This window comes from Pan troglodytes, chromosome 14 (assembly GCF_028858775.2).
Source record: "Pan troglodytes isolate AG18354 chromosome 14, NHGRI_mPanTro3-v2.0_pri, whole genome shotgun sequence".
NCBI lineage: Eukaryota > Metazoa > Chordata > Mammalia > Primates > Hominidae > Pan > Pan troglodytes.
In genome coordinates, this window is record NC_072412.2 from 53,361,004 (window position 1) to 53,383,685 (window position 22,682).

The following is a 22,682-nucleotide window of genomic DNA, read 5'->3' on the forward strand; positions in this document are numbered from 1 at the left end:
AGGAGGTGAGATTCCACATTAAAATATATCAATTGACAGAACAGCTTTGAATATTGGAAGCATTTATGTTACAGACTGGCAGTCAGAGTTGGCTGACTGACTGGCTGATCCTTCGAGTTCTCATCTTAGAGTTCCAGAAGGTTTCTACGAAGTTTCTTACACTGGGAAACTTTTAAGATTTCAAAACAGGGTTTGTTTTCTTATCGTTTTCCCTGACAAACTTTTAACATTCTGTTTCCAAATAGACGAACAAATCATTTCACAAATGGCAAGTGGTGAAGCTGTACTTACTGGAAAGATAAAGATGAAACAAACCTGCCAACACAAGACATCAAATTTCGTAAGGGTTCAGATGAAAAAAATTGCTATTGATTGGACTTGAGGCACATATATGTCAGCAGCCTTAAAGCTCTGTTCCATGAAGCATTTAAATGACTGCAACTAAAATTATTTCAAATGAGTCAGAAAACAAGTTGTTCCAAATAAGCAAAAGTCTATCTTCTTAATAACACACTAAATTTTGTCCTTGTACCTCTATTTTTATATTGAGGCCCCTCTTGATTTTTCTCTTTTATGCAACTTCGTTTTTACTGTGCATTTCCATATTTTACCCTATTATAAGTGTCTGTAATTCTGTAGATCATTGTGGTAGTTTTTATTTTTATTCCCAATTATTTGCTGATCCTTCCAGTGGGATGATTTTGCTTTCTGCTCCATTGATGTCAGGCCTGGCCATGTGGGTTGCTTTGGTCCGGAAAATGGGATGAAAATCGTGGCACCATTTCCAAGCTTAAGCTTTGAAAGTGACCACATGTGACCTCTATGTCTTTCACCTCTGCCAAGAACACAGTCACGTCCCAGGTAGGCACCTCTTTGGCCTGAAGCATGGAGGAGAGGCACAAGTAAGATGAACGAGAAACAAATCCACATTGTTGTAAGCCTCTGAGGTCTGGAATTCACCCAGTATTCCTTAGACTATTGTTGACTAAGGCAATCAATGGCCTTCACATTTTTTAACTGTATATATCCTAAAATAATTTTGAGAAACTAGAGGTATCCTCTAAATTGTTAAAGTGAACAGCTAAAACTTTCCATTTTATGCCTTAAAATGTTCAAAAGTTGTCATTTGCAGCACATTGTAAAAATCAACCATTTAAATAAAACTATTCCATCATTCTTTCAAACATGCCAAATTGGGTAAAATATCTAGTCATAAGACAAGCTATCATATGCTTTAAAATGACATAAATAAGTTTTCTTTGATAGTTAGAAAACTTACATCATTCCTTTTTGCTCCAGAACTTATATTTTTCAATTTACTTTCCCCACAAAGTCAAATTCTGATATTATTAGTCACCTATTCAAACTCTTTCAAAATCAAATCCATTACTCTTTTTTCATTTTTATAGATGTAAGCAATTAAAAAATTCTTCACATAGGTAAGTAAATTAGAATGAAAAAAATTTTGCTTCTGACTTAAATGCCAAAAATTATATTGCAATCTGTCAAAAATTATTTTAATGTTTTATTGGCTGACAACTCAATTAGATTCTCCTTTAATTTTGTCAAAACCTAAGAATTGTAAATAACTGAGTTTTAAAATTATTCATTATCTAGTCACTATACTCATTCACTTAATTTCTGAGAATTATTTTTTAAATGGCTTTACTGAGGCTTATCAACAAATATATATACCTGCTACTCTACGTGAAAACATTTTGTGTAATCTAATATAGAATGAATTTGGAAAATCAAAATATTGTTAATTATAATACTCCTTACAAAAAATATTTTTGATAACTTTTTTTTTTTTTTTTTGAGACAGAGTTTGACTCTTGTTGCCCAAGCTGGAGTGCAATGGCATGATCTCGGCTCACTGCAACCTCCACCTCCTGGGTTCAAGCAATTCTCCTGCTTTAGCCTCCCAAGTAGCTTGGATTACAGGCGCGAGCCACCGTACCTGGCTAATTTTTTGCATTTTTAGTAGAAACGGGGTTTCACAATGTTAGCCAGGCTGGTCTCAAACTCCTGATCTCAGGTGATCTGCCCGCCTCGGCCTCCCAAAGTGCTAGGATTACAGGCGTGAGCCACCACACCCAGCTGATAACATATTTTTATCTGATCATTCAATATATGCATCCAAACCTCATAACTGCAGACTCAGCTCTGTCAACTTATGGAGGTATCCACCACGCAAAGCCAGTTGTCATTACAAAACCAATCAATCAAATTGGATTTGCTTTCTATTAGAAAAAGTCTGTCCTCGTTTTTCAATCTAAGTAACTGTTAACACATGTTCTTGTAACAAGCATCTCACTTCTGAATTCTAACATAGATATATATATTGAAACAGACCTTTTCCATGAGGTTGCTACCTGGACAAAATAAGGCTTCTCTGATCTTCAATATTTCCAAGAATCTTTAGGAGCAACCACGTTTTACTGCTATGTCTCTTCCTTCTGTCGTGAGCACTGTCACATACCAGGTAGGAGCTGCTCTGTGACTGCATCCTGAAGTGAAGAGAGAATGGAGCATATTCCCTTCTCTCTCCTCTCATGTGCCTCTCCCCAGGAAGTATTGCAGTCATTGACAAGTAGGGGATATAAGAAAATGTCATCACTTCTGCTACCCTACTTTACAATATATTTGAGTTTGGAGCATTGCCACAGAAGCTGAAATACCATTTCTAATGCCACAGTTTTCACCCCACAGAAATATGTAAAAGACAGAGAAAGTCATAAAATCCTTTAATCAGTGAAATCATTATCATAACTGATATTTTTCATTGGATTGGAGATTTTTATACCCCTGAACTATTCACTGTGGTAAGATTTCAGAGGTGTGAATTTATGCCTTTCTTTTGGAAAGTGAAAACAAAGGCAGAAGAGAAGGATGCACGTGGCTTCCTGAATTGCAGGCTCCTTTCCAAGACAATAGATCACAGAAAAGAGTATGTATGGATGTTGAACATATGTAAACTGATGCTCTTAAAACAATTTGTTCCCATGTAGCTTTTGGAAAGATTTCCTATTCCCCAACAGGTACCAGGACCCCAATGTTGCTATAGATGTCAAAGCAACTGGGAAGATTATATGTAATTCACAATTCTTGAAAAATAAGACATTTTATTCTCTACTATGTGCATGAATTTTCTATTACTGTATAACAAACATCAGCAGAAGAAAATATACATTTATTACTTCACAGTTTCCACAAGTCTAAGTACACACAATCCCAACACATCTTCACTGGGTCTTCAGCTCAGGGTGTCACATGGCTGCCTCAAGATGTCAGCTGGTGCTGCAATCTGAGGCTGAGCTCCTCTTCCAAGCTCACTGGTTACTGACAGGATCCAAGTCTTAGGATTGCAGGACTGAGGATCTCTCTCTCCTAGAGGCTGCACATGTTCCCTGCCGTATGACCCTCTCCACAATGTGGCAGTTTGTTTCCTTAAATCCAGCAGGAAGACATCTCTGCTTCTTTTCTCTCTACCTCTAGACCCTCGTCTAAAAGGCTCAACTGATTAGGTCAGGCCTACCAAAGTAATTTCCCTTTTGGTTAACCTAAAGTGAACTAATTAGGGGGTTTAATTACATCTGTAAAATTCCTTTACCTTTGCTATATAAGGTAACATAATCCAAAAAGTAATATTCCATCATTTTTGCTATGGTCTACTGATTAGACACAAGCTACGGGATCCACCCATAGTCAAGAAAAAAGAGTTTTACAAGGGGTGAGTCATTGGGCATCATCTTAGAATTCTGCCTACCACACTATTTAAGCCAAAAATAACATTAACATTATCAATATAACAAACAGAGAGTGTTTTCTTCAAGTTTAGAGTATAAAATTTAAAGGACGGCCCCTAGAGCACTCATTATTTAGTGACTTAGAAGAATTATAAGGGAAATTAGTTTACAACATAGATTTTCCTAGCCCCAACCCTAGAGATTCTAATTCAGCTGGCAAAGAGTTGACCAGGAATCAGCATTTTAAATAACTTCTCCCTGATGATTCTGATATAAGCTCTGACCACACATTGAAAACCCCTAAATAGGGCTTCCATAATTAAAGAATGACTTCAATTTTCCTATGGCTCTGCAGTTTGGGCCAAAGAATTCCTCCAAATGGGCTTCTTAGTCCCTTTGTTTTATAAAAGCTATATTTCACAGGCTCCACCTCTCTGCTTAGCACCTAACATATTGAGAAACCTTTATATAGGCTCAGGAAGTACCCTTCTGTGTAGATAGAGTCCTTCTTGTAAGAGTAAGCAGACATCCTTCTCTCTGCTGTAAACCAAATTTAAAAATAGCATAGAGTGGATAGAAACCTGGTTTCTTCTCCAACTGGAGTTTCTACCATTCTTCAGAAAAGAATGGGAAAGGACAAAAGTCTAACTCTAAAGCAGGCCAGGAAACTCCCTTAAGCAGTGACCACTTCATTTATATGTTCCCTACTAAGGCTCTTGCTGGTTTCTGAAGATAGGACCTCCTTGGACACTCTTTGGTCAAAATAGGGTGGGAAAGCAGTGGTGGCCCCAATGATGTGCCTCTCTATTTTCCAGATAGATGCTACCTAACTTATGAGACACAACAAAAGTTCAAGGTGGTATGTAACTTGGGTTAGATTGAATTGTAAGACCTTCAAATGCCAGAGTGTTTCAGAGAAGAAAAACACTGGGAAAAGTTTAGAAGTTACTGAGGGACATCAGGACATCAGTAGACATCATCAGCATCAGTTACAGATACCCAAAGAGTAATAAGGTGCCATAAAGACAAGTAAGAGGGAAGAAACCCACAGCACTTGATTCACCCAACTAATAGCTATTGAGTGCTTATAATGTATTGCATCATGCTCTAAGCATTATCATGGCCCCTCTACACTTTGCACTAAAGAGAAGAGGTTTGCTTTCTCACTGCCTGGTTTTGCCACTTCTTGAAAAGCTTATAAAACATACCATACTCCTCTCAGCATAGGATCACCTGTGATCAAAAGAAAGAAGGGTGCTTTGACAACTGTTCCTTACTCCCTCTTAACCCAAGGATACCAAACCAGAACAATTACAGCTCCCCCTTGCAACTTGACCTTGACGTCTAAGGAAAATTCTCAAAGATAGAAAAAGAGGGAGATCAGTGTGGCTCTTAGGAAGTAGGGAATAATGCATGTGGCTCAGTCCCCAGGTAGGTAACCCACAGAGAATAGGTAAAATAAAGGAACCAAGATTTGCAGCCTCATAAGATGGTGGAGGTTGAAACATGCACTGTTCTACTTTCTCCACATGTTAAACTGGCAGTTCACACTGGCTGACCCAAGTAAAATATCTGAGTAGGAGAAATGTGACTGTGTCAACCCAACCTTCTAGATCGTATCTACATTCTTTCCCTGCCATAACCCTTCCTGTGTGTCCATGTTATCCTTCCTGGATTCCACGTACTGTATCCTTGAGTTCTCTTCCTATTAAAAAAAAGTTCTCAGGAAAGAATCAGAAAAAGCCATTCATATGACCTTAAAAAACAGGTTGATTTTTTTAATCTTTATTTTTATTGTAGTTTAACAAATTATAGTTGTATATATTTATGGAGTACAATGTGATGCTATGATTTATGAATACAGTGAGAAATAATTAAATCAACCTAATTAACATAGTCATGACCTCAAGTACTTGTCATGTTTTGTGGTGAGAACACTTGAAACTTACTCTCAGTGATTTAGAAATGTGCAATGGATTATTATTTACTATATTTGAAAATTTTAGTGGTGAAAGTTACCTAATCAGTTGTCACTACTGTATCTAGAAACCAATCTTGAAAATGTGTGATGGCTTTTTTGGCGCCATCTGCTCATGGAGCCACCGCTGCAACCCTGAGTCACTGCCTGCGCTGCTCTGGCTGCCTGGCTCCCCATACTAGCTGCCAATATTTGGAGTTCTTACAACATGGCAGACATTGACAACAAAGAACAGTCTGAACTTGATCAAGATTTGGATGACGCTGAAAAAGTAGAAGAAGGAACTGGTGAAGAAACAGAAATCAAAGCACATCAGCTAACTGTTCAGATGATGCAAAATCCTCAGATTCTTGCAGCCCTTCAAGAAAGACTTGATGGTCTAATAGAAACACCAACAGGATACATTGAAAGCCTGCCTAGGGTAGTTAAAAAACAAGTGAATGCTCTCAAACACCTGTAAGTTAAATGTGCACAGACAGAAGCCAAATTCAATGAGGAAGTTCACAATCTTGAAAGGAAGTATGCTGTTCTCTGTCAGCCTCTATTTGATAAGCAATTTGAGATTATTAATGCAATTATGAACCTACAGAAGAAGAATGGAAACCAGATGAAGAAGATGAGATCTCAGAGGAGTTGAAAGAAAAGGCCATGATTGAAGATGAGAAAAAAGATGAAGAAAAAAAAGATTCCAAAGGAATTCCTGAATTTCGGTTAACTGTTTTTAAGAATGTTGACTTGCTCAGTGATATGCTTCAGGAGCATGATGAACCTATTCTGAAGCACTTGAAAGATATTAAAGTGAAGTTCTCAGATGCTTGCCAGCCCATGAGTTTTGTCTTAGAATTTCACTTTGAAGACAATGAATATTTTACAAATGAAGTGCTGACAAAGACGTACAGCATGAGGTCAGAACCAGATGATTCTGATCCCTTTTATTTTGATGGACCAGAAATTATGGGTTTTACAGGGTGCCAGATAGATTGGAAAAAAGGAAAGAATGTCACTTTGAAAACCATTAAGAAGAAGCAGAAACACAAGGGACGTGGGACAGTTAGTACTGTGACTAAAACAGTTTCCAATGACTCTTTCTTTAAATTTTTTGCCCCTCCTGAAGTTTCTGAGAGCGGAGATCGGGATGATGATGCTAAAACAATCCTTGCTGCAGACTTCGAAACTGGTCACTTTTTACCTGAACATATAATCTCAGGATCAGTGTTATACTTTACTGGAGAAGCTATTGAAGATGGATGATGATGATTATGATGAAGAAGGTGAAGAAGCAGATGAGGAAGGAGAACAAGGAGATGAGGAAAATGATCCGGACTATGACCCAAAGAAGGATTAAAATCCTTCCTCCCAAAAATGCATACCCTGGCCTAATTGCAAAGAAAACAATTTCCAATTAAGGAATATTATACAAAATGTGTAATCAATACTCAAGGTTTTCAAGTCATTAATGACAAGGAAAGTCAGAAACTGTCCACCAAACAAAGTATAAGAAGATATGGCATCTAAATGTAATGTAGTATCCTGGGTGGGATGCTAGAACAAAAGAAGAACATTAGGTAAAAACTAAGGATATCTGAATGAAGTATGGATTTTAGTTAATAATACAGGCATATTTCTTTTTATTGCACTTTGCTTTATTGCAGTTTGCAGACACTACAGTTTTTATGAAATGAAGGTCTGTGGCAACCCTACATCAAGCAAATTTATTGATATCATTTTTCCAACAGCATGTGCTCACTTCATATCTCTGTGTCAGCATTTTATAGTCATGAAGTATTTTTTAACTAAGGTATGTACATTGCATGTACATAATGCCATTGCACACTTAATAGACTACAGTATAGTGAAAACATAACTTTTATATTCACTGGGAACCAAAAAAATGTGTAACTCACGTTATTGTGATATTCACTTTATTGTGGTAGTCCGAAACCAAACTTGTAATATCTTTGCGGTATGCCTATATTAATGTTGGCTCATTAATTATAACAAACATACCATACTAATGTAAGATATTTATAAGAGGAAAAACTGGATGTGGGGCGTGAGAAACACATTTAACAATCCAAACTGTGTCTCTGGACTCAGAGACACAAAGAACAGTGGAAGCAAGTCTTTTAATGGTGATCTTGGAAGATCAGGTGTCTGGTAGGCAGGCACATCTGAAGCAGTTACAGCAGGTAATTTATCTCCTAGCATGCAAGTCTCTCCCCCAGGTCCTCAATGGTAGAGTGCTATGGGATTAAAATCTTCCTGGATGTCACCCAGGTTTCATTATCCCCCTTATAAGATTATACCCCAGTCCCTTTCCCTACTTAAGTTTTGATTTCCCAATAATGAAACTTTTTTCCCTTTTATGGGCTAACCCACCTCTACATTCTGTCCACTTATTGTGACTTTCTAGGTGCATGAGCCGTGTGGTTTGTCACATCCACAGGCTGGTTGCCAGTACATAAGATTTATCATGCCTTGAAAATGGACCATTTAAATGTTTTCTCACAGGGGTATGTGGAAACTCTCCACACAATTTCACAATTTTTCTGCAAATCTAAAGCTATTCTAAAATTTAAAAGTTTATTAAATGCAGTATCCAGCACACCATAAAAAAGTATGAGATGTGAAATAAGTAACATATGACTGATAAACAGAAAGTTAAGAAACAGTCAATGAAAGGAAACCAACAGATTAAAAAGTTATTGGAATTAGAATAAAATGACTTTAAATTGACTCTTATAGACTAAATTAACCTGTAAGTAGGTTAAATAAATGGGAGTAAAAGATGAACAAAACGAACAAAAATATGGAGAACTTCAAAAGAGAAGTGAAATCCCTAAAAACTAATTCACGTATATCCTAAGATTGAAAAACATAGTATCTGAAATTAAGAATAAATTGGAAAGGCTTAATAGCAAATTGAACATCAAAGGAAAGGATGCATGAATTTGAATACTGTCAATTAAATTATTCATACTGGAGAATGGAGAGAGAAGAATGTGGGGGGAAAACGCAATGTGAGAGGCACATGGGATAATACCAAGCTTTCTAACATACATGTAATTGGAGTACATTTATTGACTTGCATATGTTGAACCAACCTTTTTAGACATAATGGCCAAGAACTTTCCAAAACTAATTTTAAAAAACCAAACCACAGAGGGTGCAGCAAGATGGAGGAATAGAAGCCACACCATTCATCTCCCCACTGCTGGAACTCCAAATTTTAACAACTATCTGCACACGGGAAAGCACCATCACAAGAACCAAAAATCAGGTGAGCAATCACAGTACCTGGATTTAACTTCATATTTTGGGTTTTTGTTGTTTTTTTTTTTGTAGCAGTTGTTAGCATTTAACAAACCTCCATCCATGTGGTTTCATACCACCAGGACTCAAGCCCCACCTCCAACACCCTTAATCCTCTCCTCAGCTCTTCTGCTGAAGAATTTGGCCTTCATGATGACAGGTTGCTTTGGTAGATTTCCGTTTCCCAGAACTCCAGAACTTTGTAGTAGCCTGATCACACCACATCAATGGTGGGAGCAGCTCCAGTTTTGTCCTTAGCAGCATTCACCTGTGTCTGTACACTGACCAAAGTCCACAATTTATCAGGGTTGGCATTTGAGCAGGAGCTCTGGTTCCTCTTTAAGTGGTAACCCTTATACCAACTTTCCCAAAGGAACCTAGATGAGGTTTGTCAAAGTTGATCCTGTGGTGATGCTTGCCACCAGTATTACTCCCGCCTCCGGAGTGCTTTTGGTGCTTGCTGATGAGGCTGTGGCTGTGGCTTACATGGCCCAGAAGTTTCTGGGTCTTCCTCAGCCTGAATGGTATGTCAGAAACTCTTGGGTTATAGCCTACGTTCTTGATTTTTTCCAACAAACAGCATAGCCTGGAGGACATTGGGCTGTCATGTTGGGTTGTCATGGATGGCACCTTATATTCTAGTTGGGCACATGCTGCGATGTGAAACAGTTGCATAGTCTTACCATTTCTCACTATTCTGATGTTTTGTCACTGCTCACATTCATTTCTGAAGAATTCTTGGTTTTAACAGAACTCTGTCTCATTATATCTTCACATTGATATGAAAATAAATCAAGGACAAATATAGTCTCATGACATTAAGTCATAGTTCTTAATTGTGGATATGTGTTCATCAGACTTAGCAGAGGGGTTTTAAATATGCATAAACAGACTTGAAATAAAATTCTCAGTATGGCCCAGGCACGTGCATTTTAAACAAGCTCCATAAATGATTCTTTTTTTTTCCTTCAACTTTTAAGTTTCGGGGTACATGTGCAGGATGTGCAGGCTTTTTACATAGGTAAATGTGTATCATGGTGGTTTGCTGCACAGATCAACCCATCACCTAGGTATTAAGCCCAGCGTTCCTCAGCTATTCTTCGTGATGCTCTCACTCCCCAACCCCCACCCCAAACAGGCCCCAGTGTGTGTTGTCCCCCGTCATGTGTCCATGTGTTCTCATCGTTCAGCTCCCACTTATAAAAGTGAGAACATGCGGTGTTTGGTTTTCTGTTTGTGTGTTAGTTTGCTAAGGATAACAGCTTCCAGCTCCATCCATGTCCCTGCAAAGGACATTCCCTGTTATGGCTGCATAGTATTCCATGGTGTATATGTACCACATTTTCTTTATCCAGTCTATCATTGATGGGCATTTGGGTTAATCCCATGTCTTTGCTATTGTGAATAGTGCTGCAGTGAACATACGTGTGCATGTATCTTTATAATAGAATGATTTATATTCCTTTGGGTATATACCCAGTAATGGGATTGCTGGGACAAATTGTATTTCTGCCTCTAGGTCTTTGAGGAATTGCCACACTGTCTTCCACAATGGTTGAACTAATTGACACTCCCACCAACAGTGTAAAATCATTCCTTTTTCTCTGCATCCTTACCAGCATCTGCTGTTTCCAGACTTTTTAATAATCACCATTCTGACAGGCATGAAATGGTATTTCATTGTTGTTTTGATTTGCATTTGCTTTTTTTCATATGTTTGTTGGCTGCATGAATGTCTTCTTTTGAGACGTGTCTGTTCATGTCCTTTGCCCACTTTTTAATGGGTTTTTTTTTTCTTGTAAATTTGTTTAAGTTCCTTGCAGACTCTGGATATTATACCTCCATCAGATAAATAGATCACAAAAATTTTCTCCCATTCTTTAGGCTGTCTGTTCATTCTGATTATGGTTTCTTTTGCTGTGTAGAAGTTCTTTAGCTTAATTAGATCCCACTTATCAATTTTTGCTTTTGTTTGCAGTTGCTTTTGGTGTTTTTGTCATGAAATCTTCACCCGTGCCTATGTCCTGAATGGTATTGCCTAGATGTTCTTCTAGGGATTTTACAGTTTAGGGTTTACATTTAAATCCTTCTTGGGTTAATTTTTGTATAAGTTGTAAGGAAGGGGTCCAGTTTCAATTTTCTGCATATGGCTAGCCAGTTCTCCCAGCACCATTTATCGAATAGGAAATCCTTTCCCCAGTGCTTGTTTTTGTCAGGTTTGTTAACGATCAGACAATTTTTAAGTGTGTGGTCTTGAGTTCTCTATTCTGTTACATTGGTTTATGTGTCTGTTTTTGTACCAGTATCATGCTATTTTGGTTACTCTAGCCTTGTAGTATAGTTTGATGTTGAGTAGTGTGATGCCTCCAGTTTTGTTCTTTTTGCTTAGGATTGTGTTGACTATTTGGGCTCTTTTTGGTTTCATATGGGTTTTAAAATAGTTTCTTCTAATTCTGTGAAGAATGTCAATGGTAGTTTAATGGGGATTGCACTGGATCTATAAATTACTTTAGGCAGTATGGCCATTTTCATGATATTGATTCTTCCTATCAATGATCATGGAATGTTTTTCCATTTGTTTGTGTCCTCTCTTATTTCCTTGAGCAGTGGTTTGTAGTTATCCTTGAAGAGGTCCTTCATTTCCCTTGTTAGCTGTATTCCTAGGTATGTTATTCTTTTTGTAGCAATTATGAATGGGAGTTCATTCACGATTTGGCTCTCTGCTTGCCTGTTGTTGGTTTATGTGAATGCCAGCAATTTTTGCACATTGATTTTGTATCCTGAGACTTTGCTGAAGTTGCATATCAGCTTAAGAGGCTTTTGGGCTGAAACAATTGGACTTTCTACATATGGTATCATGGCATCTGCAAACAAAGATAATTTGACATCCTCTCTCCCTATTTGAATATCCTTTATTTCTTTCTCTTACCTTATTGCTTTGGCCAGAACTTCCAAAACTATGTTGAATAGGAGTGCTGAGAGGGCATCCTTGCCTTGTGCTGGTTTTCAAGGGAAATGCTTCCAGTTTTCACCCATTCCCTATAATATTGACTGTGGGTTTGTCATATAATAGCTCTCATTATTTTGAGGTATGTTCCTTCAGAACCTAGTTTATTGAGAGTTTTTAACATGAAGGGGTGTTGAATTTTATCAAAGGCCTTTTTTTGCGTCTATGGAGATCATCAAGTGGTTTTTGTCTTTAGTTCTGTTTATGTGATGAATTACATTTATTGACTTGCATATGTTGAACCAATCTTGCATCCTGGGGATGAATCCAACTTGATCATGGTGGATAAGCTTTTTGATGTGCTGCTGGATTCAGTTTGCCAATACTTTATTGAGGATTTTCGATCAATGTTCATTGGGGATATTGGTCTGAAGTTTTCTTTTTGTTGTTGTTGTATCTCTGCCAGGTTTTGTTAAGGATGATGCTGGCCTCATAAAATGAGTTAGGGAGGAGTCCTTCCTTTTCAATTTTTTAGAATAGTTTCAGTGGAAATGGTACCAGCTCTTCTTTGTACCTCTGATAGAAGTCAGCTATAAATCTTTCTGGTCCTGGGCTTTTTTTGTTGGTGGTGGTAAGCTATTTATTATTGCCTCAATTTCAGTACTCGTTATTGGTCTATTCAGGGATTCAATTTCTTCCTGGTTCAGTCTCAGGAGGGCGTATGCATCCAGGAATGTTTTCATTTCTTCTAGATTTTCTAGTTTATGTCCATAAAGGTATGTATAGTATTCACTGATGGTTATTTGTATTTCTGTGGGGTCAGTGGTAATATCCCCCTTATCATTTCTGATTGTGTCTATTTGATTCTTCTCTTTTTTCTTCTTTATTAGTCTAGCTAGCAGTCTATCTATTTTATTTTATCCAAAAAACATCTCCTGGACTTGTTGATTTTTTGAAGTTTTTGTGTCTCTATCTCCTTCAGTTCCACTCTGATCTTGGTTCTTTCTTGTCTTCTGCTTGCTTTGGGGTTCGTTTCCTCTTGATTCTCTAGTACTTTTAGTTGTGTTGTTAGGTTGTTAATTTGAGATCTTTCTAGCTTTTCGATGTGAGCATTTAGTGTTATTAATTTCCCTCTTACCACAGCTTTAGCTGCATCCCAGAGATCTGGTACATTGTCTCTTTGTTCTCATTAGTTTCAAAGAACTTCTTGATTTCTGCCTTAATTTCATTATTTACTTAGGAGTCATTCAGGAACAGGTTGTTCAATTTCCATGTAGTTGTGTGGTTTTGAGTGAATTTCTTATTCTTGAGTTCTAATTTGATTGTGCTGTGATCTGAGGGACTGTTTGTTATTATTTCAGTTCTTTTGCATTTGCTAAGGAGTGTTTTACTTCTGATTATGTAATCAATTTTAGAGGAGATGCCATGTGGCAATGAGAAGAATGTATATTCTGTTGTTTTGGGGTGGAAAGTTCTGTAGATATCTATCAGGTCTGTTTGATCCAGAGCTGAGTTCAGGTCCTGAATATCTTTGTTAATTTTCTGTCTTGATGATCTCTCTAATAATATCAGTGGGGTGTTAAATTCTCCCACTATTATTGTATGTGAGGCTAAGTCTCTTTGTAGGTCTCTAAGAACTTGCTTTATGAATCTGGGTGCTCCTGTATTGGGTGCATATTATATTTAGGATAGTTTGCTGTTCTTATTGAATTGAACCCTTTACCATTATATAATGCCCTTCTTTGTCTTTTTTTGTATCTTTGTTGGTTTAGTCTGTTTGTCAGAAACTATGATTGCAATGTCTGCTTTTTTCTGTTTTCCATTTGCTTGGTAAATTTTCCTCCATTCCTTTAATTTGAGCCTACGTGTGTCTTGGCATGGGAGATGGGTCTCTTGACAATAGCATACTGATGGGTCTTGACTCTTTATCCAGCTTGCCATTCTGTGTCTTTTATTTGGGGCATTTAGCCTATTTACATTTAAGGTTAATATTGTTATGTGTGAATTTGATCCTGTCATCATGATGCTAGCTTGTTATTTTGCAGACTTCTTTATGTGGTTACTTTATAGTGTCACAGGTCTGTGTATTTCCGTGTGTTTTTGTAGTGGCTGGTAATGGCTTTTCCTTTCCATATTTAGTGCTTCCTTCAGGAGCTCTTTCAAAGCAGCCCTGGTGGTGGTGGATTCCCTCAGCATTTGCTTGTCTGAAAAGGATCTTATTTCTCCTTCATTTATGAAGTTTTGTTTGGCTGGATATGAAATTCTGAGTAGGAAATTATTTTACTTAAGAATGTTGAATATTAGTCCCCTTAGTTCCCAATCTCTTCTGGCTTCTAGGGTTTCTGCTGAGAGGTCTGCTATTAGTCTGATGGGTTTCCCTTTGTAGATGGCTTGGCCTTTCACTCTGGCTACACTTAATATTTTTTCTTTCATTTCAATGTTCAAGAATCTGATGATATTATAGATCTTCTCATGGGGTATCTTACTGGGGTTCTCTGGGTTTCTTAAATTTGAATGTTGGCCTTTCTTGTGAGGTTGGGGAAGTTCTCCTGTATGATATCCTTACGTATGTTTTCCAACTTGGTTCCATTTTCCCAGTCTCTTTCAGGCACCTCAATCAGTCGTAGGTTCAGTCTTTTTACATAGTCCCATATTTCTCAGAGGCATTGTTCATTCCTTTTTATTCTTTTTTCTCTATTCTTGTCTGCCTATTGTATTTCAGAAAGACAGTCTTCAAGTTCTGAAATTCTTTCCTCCACTTGGTCTATTCTGCTATTGATACCTGTGATTGCACTGTGAATTTTTCATGTTGTGTTTTTCAGCTCCATCAGGTCAGTTATGTTTCTCCCTAAACTGGGTATTCTGGTTATCAGCTCCTGTATTGTTGTTCTATCATGATTCTTAGCTTCTTCACACTGGGTTACAACATTCTCCCGTAGCTCAGCATAGTTCATTTTTAGCCACTCTCTGAAGCCTACTTCTGTCAATTCAGGCATCTCAGCCTTTGCCCAGTTCTGTGCCCTTCCCAGAGAGGTGCTGTGGTCATTTAGAGGAGAAGAGGCACTCTGGCTTTTTGAGTTTTCAGCCTTGTTGCATTGATTCTTTCTCATCTTTGTGGGCTTATCTACTTTCCGTTTTTGAGGCTACTGACCTTTAAATGGGGTTTTTGTGGGGTCTTTTTTGTTGATGTTGATGTTGTTGCTTTCCATTTGTTTGTTTTTCTTTTCATAGTCAGGCCATTCTTTCACAGGGCTGCTGCAGTTTCTTGGGGGATCGCTCCAGACCCTAGTTGCCTCAGTTTTCCCCTTACCTGGAGGTATCACCAATGAAGGCTGTGAAATAGCAAAGATGGCAGCCTGCTCCTTCCTCTGGGAGTTCCATCCCAGGGGGCTAGTGACCCGTTGTCAGCCTGGACGCTCCTGTAGGAGGTGTCTGGAGACCCCTCTTGGGAAGTCTCACCCAGTCTTGGGGGACAGGATCAGAATCCTTCTTGAAGGAGCAGTCTGGCTGCTTTGGGTAGAGCAGGTGTGCTGTTTTGAGGGGAACCCTTCCTCGTCCAGACTGCCTGGACTCTCCAGAGCCAGCAGGTTGGCAAGGCTGTGTTGACTGAACCACAGAGATGTCAGCTGCACCTCCCTGAGGGGCTCCATCCCAGGGAGAGATCCGAGTTCTTTCCATATAACCTTGGCTGCAGTTGCTGAAATTCCTGCAGGGAGGCCCCACCCAGTGAGGAGGGATGGATCAGGTTCCCTCTTAAAGACGTTTTCACTTTGTTGAAACACAAGGGGAAAAAATAAGCTATAAAGTGTTATGTTTATCAAAGTATAAAATAATGATATCCTTATATCTTTTTCTCTTTTGACAGACATTAACTTCTCAAAGGAAGTGATCAAGATCAATTGGAGAGTGTTCTGCTAATGAGTAAAACATGAAGGACTGGAGGAGGATGAAAAGTCATTCTCTTATCTAGCAAGGAATGACAGGAACTCATCTTAATTAGCATGAAAGGAAAACCACCATGGAAGGGAAGACTTTTAGGGAAGGTGTTGGGGTTCCTACCTTGTTAAGGTAGGAAGTGTAGATAGTCCTAAACTTCAAGAAAGTTAATGCAATGAGACCCTTCATAGTGCAAGAGGTGAAAGGGTAAAAGTTGCCCAATCCCTAATAATATAAATTTGCAAAGAGACCTAAGGAATTGTTTTTTGTTGTTTTTTGTTGGGTTGTTTGTTTGTTTTGAGATGGAGTTTCGCTCTTGTTGCCCAGGCTGGAGTGCAATGGCACCATCTCAGCTCACCACAACCTCCACCTCTCCGGTTCAAGCAATTCTCCTGCCTCAGCCTCCACAATAGCTGGGATTACAGGCATGCGCCACCACGCCCAGCTAATTTTGGTTTTGTTTGTTTGTTTGTCTGTTTTTAGTAGAGACCGGGTTTCTCCATGTTGGTCAGGTTGGTTTTGAACTTCCGACCTCAGGCGATCCGTCTGCCTCCGCCTCCCAAAGTGCTGGGATTACAGGCATGAGTCATCGTGCCTGGCTAGGCATTGTTTTGCAAGGAGCAGACTCTAGTGTCAGTTTGTTAACAGTGCTCTTGGGGCTTCTGGTGCCTTGGAAAATGACTTCAATGGGCCAGAAAGAATTGGGTGTCAAAAGCTGTATCCCTAAGAACTCAAGTGTGTGATACCCTTTACTAAACATGACAAAGAAACAGTGGGTTATACACCACTGAAGACTAACCTTTAAAGATTCTCAGTGGCTTACACAGACCTGAGCCAGAAGCAGGCTGGCAGCATCTGTCAAAATGACTGACTGTTCACAGTGACACCGTGTGGCTGCAAGAAGTAATGACAATATCTGACCCATCTCCATGTTTCCCTCACTAATCGCAACCCTTACATACATGTAAGTCCCTAGAGTTCATAAAATATCAGAAGGCACACTAAAAGGAAGATGCTGTGAACTTCCTCCAAATCTGGCATTAGCGAGTTCTGCTTACCTTGTGGTTTTTGCTGTTGTTGTTACTGTTAAAATGAAAAACAAAGAAGTTACAGCCATAATTGTCCTGTAGTACTGTATATATAGCAATTCAAACTGGAAAAAAAATTTGCAACTCATATCACAGAAAGAGGAGCCTTTTTAAAGATCCCTGGAATCCTTTTTATAGAGGAATTATATTGGAAACTCTGGAACTAGATACACCAGAAACTATCAGTCTGAATCCAAGGGGGCTCCAGGCCCCCAACCTCCACAGCTGTGTGGCTGCCTATGTGGCTGCAGAGGATGATGTATGGCCCAAGAGCACTGCAGAACACTGGGTCAAACCCAGTTTCTGGATGACATAAAACTGGGGAAGAATTTAAATCAGAGGATGATATCACCACATATCTGTGTGCTGCAGAGGATGTTTTTTAAGGGTATGAAGAGGACTAGGTAAGAGTGGGAACAAGATGGCAAGAGTTTCACCAAAGGACAGACAACCTTTTGACAGGTATCAGGTCATAAATAATGTTAGACATCTACACAAGCAAAACATGCTGAACTGAATTTATTCATAAATATAAAGTCTATTCATAAATTATTATAACAGGCAAGAAAATCAATCACATAATACTAATAAGAAATCTCTGACTACCTTGGAAATATGACTATCATCACAATATTCTTAAACACTTTTCTGTTGAAAAGTTGTTTTATACTAGATTTTTTTTCCTCAAATCCAGCTTGTAAAAATTATTTTCATCAAAATGCACTCAAATTCCACTGAAAACTAGGGGATTTAAATGTGTTGTGATGAAATCATGTTTCCAAGCTAATTTTTAGGGAGAATCTAATAAAAGAATTCTTAACAGAAAAGTACAGAGTGCCTGCTGGGATAAAAATGAAGTGAAGTTTCAAGCAACTTTTGAGTAAAAATCTGGTAGAAAACACTATTTTTAACAGAAAATGTGAAATTTAAGCATATTGTAATGCATGTCATGTTTTCAAGCTAGTTTTGAGAAAAAAAATCAGTAAAAAAACAACATTTGAAATAGAAACATTTGGGATTTAATCCTGTTGTGTTTTCCAAGCTAGTTTTGAAGGACATTTTAGTATAAAAGACATTAATAACAACAACAACAACAAAGAACAGTTCAGGAATTAAGCAATACTATTGAAACAAAGGACACAGACTAACCCTCCGGAGGTACCCTCAAGTTGACATGAGATTGTCCTAAATATGTCAGAAGTGGTCAGGCCTTTGTGTCATCTGCTTCTCAGCTTTCCCCAGTGACCAGGTATAGAGTGTAGGCTGTCCCCAGGTTTGGGCCAGAAACTTGGGTGAAGCAGTTGCCTTTACCTCAGGGCGATTCCCTAGAAGTGACTGAGCTGTGAGCTGTCAGCAGCCTGGGAAGTGAATGCCGGAGTCCTCTTTGGGGGATCTGGGTAGTGCTTGCAACACTGTGGGCAAAGAGCATCTGCAGGACATTCAGGGAATTTAGGAAGAGGTATGAGACGACACCACAGAGAACTCCAGGTACATCAGAGCTTAACAGTCTCACTAGCTCAAGAACAGATGTCTGAATGAAGATTCAAGTTCTCAAACAGGCAGCAAGAAACTGTTTTAAAATATTTAAACAAGAAAAAGGGAGGGAAGCTAAACAAGGTAACCTTTTTCACCATGTGGAAACTGACATATTCCAACACCACATGCTGTTGAAATACAAGAGACAACTTAGAATAACAAAAGCAAATTCAATCACAACTTCAGATGAGAAAGTCTGGGATTGCCTTGATGCAGCTGTGTTGTAGTATGTACAGGATGTGGAAGAGAGTTTTTCCTAATTCCCAAAATTTGAAGTCAGCTACCCCAAGCTGAGACCAAGAAAACAACACATAACACACAACTAGAGATGGACACCCACCACGGAAGACTCTCAAAGTTCACTGCCCATCTCTCTCTTAGTCTATAAATGCAAACCTGAGAATCAAAGAAATCATTGGAGGATACAAGTCAATGGAAATGCAGTATTCATTATGAGTTTTCCCCACCCTTCCCTGGGATCCCTATCTCAAGTCAAGCAAGCAACTGGCCAAGAGAATCATTCTACTTGGCCGCCAGAAGTGATACTAGCATTTTATTCTCTCACTGGGCAGTGGCCTTGCTGATCTCTCTGTGTGTCTATTTGAGAAAAATGCAAGAGCATGGGGACAGGGTTGCCAGATAAAATATACGATGTATGGAACTTACTTATACTAAAAAATATGCATTGTTTATATGAAATTCAAGTTTAACTGGACATCAATCACTTCTTGGCCCTTTGGCTAAGATCTAGTGCAAATTCAGCTGGGTGTCCTGTGTTTTATTTGCTCAACCCAGCCATTGGAATTGGGAGGAACAGCAAAGCAGAAAGAGCTGGAGGCAGATGAACAGCGGAAAATGGACAAAATTGAAGGTAGCTGGACTTGAGCCAGCTTGCAGATGCCCATGCAAGATCCTGCTGGCAGGTGGATCCCAACAATGAGAACCTGTAGAGTGGATTGTCTGGGATGGAGACTCTGTAGAGGAATCAGAAAAGATCAGGAACCTGCGGGGAAGCTCCAAAGCGTTCTACAAAGAACCCACTCACACATATGTCCTGAAAGAGGGGAATGCTTCTCCAAGAGACATTTACTCAAAGCCAGAGAAGCAAAGTAACAGCAGAAAAATGATGAAGATGTCAGACAAGAAACACTGTGTCTTTCCATATCCCTCCACAGCTCCTACCAAGGGAGACAGAAACCCAAAAGAGCAGAGGTGGAGGAAGAAATGAAAGGGCAGGCTCTGCAAGTCTCCTGACCACAGACAGAAAGGGGAAAGGAGGATGATAGAAAATAATCATTAAATTGGATGTCCAGTTGAAATTTTAAGCCGGGTCAGTACATTCATTATTGATATAGGTTGGATGTTTGTCCCTTCCAAATCTCATGTTGAAATGTGATTCCCAGTGTTGGAGGTAGGGCCTGGTGGGAGGTGACTGGATCATAGGGGTGGATCCCTCATGAATAGTTTAGCTCCATCCCCTTGGGGATAAGTGAGTTCTTGCTGTTAGTTCTAGAAAGATCTAGTTGTCTAAAAGTCTGGGACCTCTCCTTTCTCTCCCTCTTGCTCCTTCTGTCACTATATGACATACTGGTTCCCCTTCTCCTTCCACCATAATTGGAAGCTTCCTGAGGTTATCACCAGGAGCAGATGCTGGCACCACACTTCCTGTACAGCCTGCAGAACCATGATCCAAAACAAACTCTTCTTTCTTATAAATTACCCAGCCTCAGGTATTTCTTTATAGCAATACCAGAATGGACTAACACAGTTTGGTCTCTTATAAGAGATGTAGTGGCTTAAAACCACACACATTTACTCTCAGTTTCTATGGGTCAGGAATCTGGGTACAACTTAGCTGGGTGTTCTGCTTCAGGCTGCAATCAGGATGCTAGCTTGGGTTACAGTAATCTCAGGGCTCCACTGGGAAGAATCCACTTCCAAGCTCATTCATGTGGTTCTTGGCAGGATTCCATTACTTATGAGCTCTTAGACTGAGGGCCTCAGTATCTCCCTTCCTCTTGGCCAGAGGTGACCCTGAGTTCCCTGCCATATGGGCCTCTCCAACATGAGGGTCATTCCAGAAGCTGCCTCCCACAGACTGCATTAACAGAATAACTGAAAGTGATCTGAGGGCTATGGTGCTACCCAAAATGTCATTTATGGCTGGAGAAAGAAGCCTGAACAAAGCACAGGTGAAAAAGGCATTGGAGAAAAACATTCAAACATTTACATTTATATCCATCAAGTTCAAACAGCTCTATAAATTGGATAAAAGCATTTACCTTCTTAACGGAGGCATCAATTGAGTAGTAAGGAAGGAAGACAGTGTGGTCATAGAGGGATCTCCTGAACTCATTCTTTTTTTTTTTAACTTTTTTTAAAATTATACTTTAGGTTTTGGGATTCATGTGCAGAACGTGCAGGTTTGTTACATAGGTATACACATGCCATGGCAGTTTGCTGCACCCATCAACCCATCATCTACATTAGGTATTTCTCCTAATGCTATCCCTCCCCTAGCCACCCCCACCCAACTGGTGTGTGATGTTCCCCTCCCTGTGTCCATGTGTTCTCATTGCTCAACTCTTACTTATGAGTGAGAACAGGTGGTGTTTGGTTTTCTGTTCTTGCATTAGTTTGCTGAGAATGATGGTTTCCAGCTTCATCCATATCCCTGCAAAGGACATGAACTCATTCTTTTTTATGGCTGCATAGTACTCCATGGTGTATATGTGCCACATTTTCTTTATCCAGTCTATCATTGATGGACATTTGGGTTGGTTCCAAATCTTTGCTGTTGTGAACAATGCTGCAATAAACATACGTGTGCATGTGTCTTTATAGTAGAATGATTTATAATCCTTTGGGTATATATCCAGTAATGGGATTGCTGGGCCAAATGGTATTTCTGGTTCTAGATCCTTGAGGAATCACCACACTGTCTTCCACAATTGTCAAACTAATTTACACTGACACAACAAAAAAAGAAAAATTCAGGCCAATATCCCTGATGAGCATTGATGTGAAAATCCTCAATAAAATACTGGCAAACCAAATCCAGCAGCACATCAAAAAGCTTATCCACCACAATCAAGTCAGCTTCATCCCTGGGATGCAAGGCTGGTTCAACATACACAAATCAATAAACATAATCCATCACATAAACAGAACCAATGACAAAAACCACAGAATTACCTCAATAGATGCAGAAAAGGCCTTCGATAAAATTCAACACCCCTTCATACTAAAAACTCTCAATAAAGTAGGTATTGATGGAACTCATTCTTTGGAGACCATGAGAACCAGATTTGAAGCCAAGCCTCACCACAGCAAGTACCCTTGGGTTAATTAACACCTTTGAAATGCAATCTTCTTCTCAGTGATCAGGATTGGATGAGCATAGCAGATGATGTATATGTTTGTGTGGGGTGTTTAGCTTATACATAGTGGCTATTAATATCATTATCCTTATGTAGTCCTCTAAAGCAGTGGTCCCCAACCTTTTTGGCACCAGGGACTGGTTTCATGGAAGATAATTTTTCTATGGACTGTGGTGGTCATTAGGTTCAGGAAGAAACTATTCTACCTCAGATCATCAGACATTAGATTCTCATAAGGAACACAAAACCTAGATCCCTCACATGCGCAGTTCACAGCAGGGTTCGCACTCCTATGAGAATATAATGCTGCAGCTGATCTGACAGGAGGCAGAGCTCAGGCAGTAATGCTCGCTCACCCACCACTCACTCCTTCTGTGCGGCCCAGTTCCTAACAGGCCACAGACAGTACTGGTCCATGGCCTGGGGGTTGGGGACCCTTGCTCTACAGTTCATCTATGCAACATTAGTGACTGACAGAACCCAAAGGCAATTGTCCTTATTTTTATTTTAAAGAACAAACATGGCAGAAGTCACAACAGTCATTTATACATATGTAAGTACAGATTTTTAGATTGTACCTGAATTTTGTCTAGGTAAGTAATTTTGATAAACTAACTCTCTGCTCAGTGACCTGAACTTTCACATAGAAAGTGAAAAAGCAGTCTGCTGACATCTAGGCAGAGAGCTCTGCATGAAATGAAATATCACCTGTGTGTATCCTCCCATAAAGCATCACAGGGTCAAGGTACCAGGAGA

At 39.2% G+C, this 22,682-nt stretch overlaps 2 pseudogenes; one reads left to right on the forward strand and one right to left on the reverse strand.

Annotated features, from left to right (window-relative positions):
- The first annotated feature begins 5,876 nt into the window (after positions 1-5,876).
- LOC744219 (nucleosome assembly protein 1-like 1) lies at positions 5,877-7,133 on the forward strand (annotated as a pseudogene).
- A 1,977-nt stretch (positions 7,134-9,110) lies between these two features.
- On the reverse strand, positions 9,111-9,802 carry LOC107968035 (large ribosomal subunit protein uL15-like; annotated as a pseudogene).
- Between the last annotated feature and the right edge of the window lie 12,880 nt (positions 9,803-22,682).